The sequence below is a fragment of the Gadus morhua genome, chromosome 20 (genome assembly GCF_902167405.1).
Source record: "Gadus morhua chromosome 20, gadMor3.0, whole genome shotgun sequence".
NCBI lineage: Eukaryota > Metazoa > Chordata > Actinopteri > Gadiformes > Gadidae > Gadus > Gadus morhua.
Genome location: NC_044067.1, coordinates 2658914 through 2661656, shown reverse-complemented (window position 1 = coordinate 2661656; position 2743 = coordinate 2658914).

Sequence of the window (2743 nt, the reverse complement as noted above, 5' to 3'; positions counted from 1 at the left end):
TTTCATGTTTTTTAAAAAAAATTCAAAAGAAAACTTTATTACCATCGCTGTGGTGACGTATGGAAGATATGTTTTATTAAGCTTTTTTTTTACGAGAGTAACGTAGATGTGAATGCATTTGAAATGTATTCATCTTCATCAGCCCGGTTTATCTCAACGTCAACACACAAGAACACATCGCGCTGGACCTCACATCTGAGTCTCCTAAAACAGACACTGATCCTCTCGGCCACATCTGTCTGTGCAAATCGACAGGAAGTCGCCGTCAATAGAAGCATCGACGTGGAACTCGGTATTTTTAGCCGCTGTTCAGTTTGTTTTCGAACTTAAAGCGCTCACTAAGCAAAGCCCTCCGGACCGCTTTAGAGCGATCGTTTACACACGAAGACAAACACAAACACACGCATGCAGACAAACACACACACACACACACACACACGCACGCAGTCAAACACACGCACACAAACACACACACGAACACGCACGCGCACACACTGAGAATGATCATTGACTAAATATTATGGGACGTGTTTATCTGCGTCCGCAGGCCCGTGTTGCTGCAGGGTCTTCTTGTTTGGTGTCATGGCTGAAGAGTCAGAGATTAGCCAGTCCGGAGATCAGCCAGGGGTCACTGTAGCGAAGCCCCTGGAGCTCAACCAGGGGGCCCCTCTGCCGGTCTGGCCCTCAGCCCTCCTCTGGTCCATGTTGAAGTGATGTTTTGGTCCACTTCATTTTGGCCCTTTCGTCCTTTATTAGTTCAATGAATAATTTAAAAACCACAGTCTGCTGTCGCTCATTTGAAGCAAAAACAGAAATGTTTTGTATCCTATAATTAACAAAGGGTTTATCGATGTGTGTTCTAGTGTGTCTGGATGTGAATGTGTATGCAAATATTCATATGTTTGTGTGTAGGCGGATATAGGCATACATAGTTCTACGTATGTTTGTGTATTTGTGTGTGTATGCATGTATGTAAGCGTCGGTGTGTGTGTGTGTGTGGGTGTGCTTGTATGTAAACGTGCTTGTGTGTAATCATGTATGCATGTAGTACATCCGTGCTCTGTACATCATACCCAGCTCTACATGTGTAGCCTTCAGCCAGCGCTCTGTGACCTTTGACCTCTCGGGGTCTGACTCGTACGTGCTCCGCGTCCTCCTCGTGTTCATCAGCGAGGAGGAGCAGGAAGTGAGAAGGAGCAGGAAGTGAGGAGGGGCAGGAAGTGAGGATGAGCAGGAAGTGAGGAGACGGCTTCAGGAGTGACGGACTACGAGCAGTCAATCAGCAGAGAGGGGCTGAGAGACTGCAGAGTGACCCTCCTCTCAATCACAATCCAGCCCAGTGGGATGCGCTCTGTCCCACTGGGAACCGGCCTGTCCCAGTAGGACCCGTTCTGTCCCAGTAGTACCCGTTCTGTCCCAGTCTCCTTACGTCGTTTTCTCATTCATCTGTTCTACCAAGAGTCAATTCTCACAGAGGTGACGTCGAAGGACAGTGACAGGAACCGCTGATCGCTGATCAGTGAATACTGAACACAGCCCGCGAGGCTTCCCCCCCTCCCCCGCGGGGTCCGAGCCCCCCCCCCAGGCCGCCCCTGTCCCCTCATAAACGGGCCGCTCTCCAAACGGCAGCAGTGATCCAGAGGGTGGTCCTCAGAGACAGAACCCCCCCCCCCCCCCTCACACCCGCCATCTTGTTACCTCAATACTCATTAACTGGCCATCGATCCTCCGCTCCCCCAGTTCCACCTGAAGAGACCTAAATCACTCGGCGCTCGCCCCAGCACCCCGGGAGGCCGCCTCACCCCCCCCCCCCCCCCCCCCTCCCTCCCCCGCCGCTTTCCCATCTCCGTTTTATATCCTCTTTGGCCGACGGGTGTTTAATGTGCGATCGATGGGCTGGAGGACTTCCTGTCTCGGTGAAGCGGCTCAGACCGCCGGGATTAACGACGTCCCGGAGAACCAGAGGAGGAGACGACGCCCACGGAAGCTTCTGGAGACGCGGCTTTTCAAACATCTCGCGGTTTTATCACTCGCTCGCCCCCCCGGGGCGAGCGAATGATAAAACCGCGAGATGTTTGAAGAACAGCGTTCTTTCGAGCGCCGACGGCCTTATAAGCGCTCCTCTCCGGCCTCATGCAGGCTGGAGTGGTTATGGAGCAACGTCTGCTCTGTGATTGGCTGTTTCCCGGCTCCTGTCCATCGCAGCGGCTTAGTCACCTGTCCACGAAGCTTTTAACTTCGCTCTCTGGAGATTCAGCCACTCCATTTACCTTCCCGCTCCCTACCTCCCCCTCGCCTCCCCCCATCCACTTCTAAACACACGAGCACTTAAACCACCGAACACCACAGACGTGTCTTGCTGTTGCCGGTACGAACGACTCGTACAGCGCTGGCGTCTGTGTTGTAATCACGCACACAAAAAAAGAAAAAAAAACGGGTGAAAATGCGTTATAATAGTCATTTTATCGCATGGTAAAAATAGAAAAATAATAAAGTGTACATTTTGACCCGCCGATTTCCAGTTTTAAAAAAGTGAAAACAAGTGAATAAATACTTTATTTACATTAGCCTCTCCTGTGGAAACCACTCAGCGTGAAGGACCCCCCACCACCACCACCTCCTAAACCTCACCACACCCACCCTCCACACCACCCACCACTAGCAGCCACTCTTCATCTATAGTCGTGTATGTGTTAGCTGCGTGTGTGTGTTTGTGTGTTGTAGTGTGCGTCGGGATCGCGAG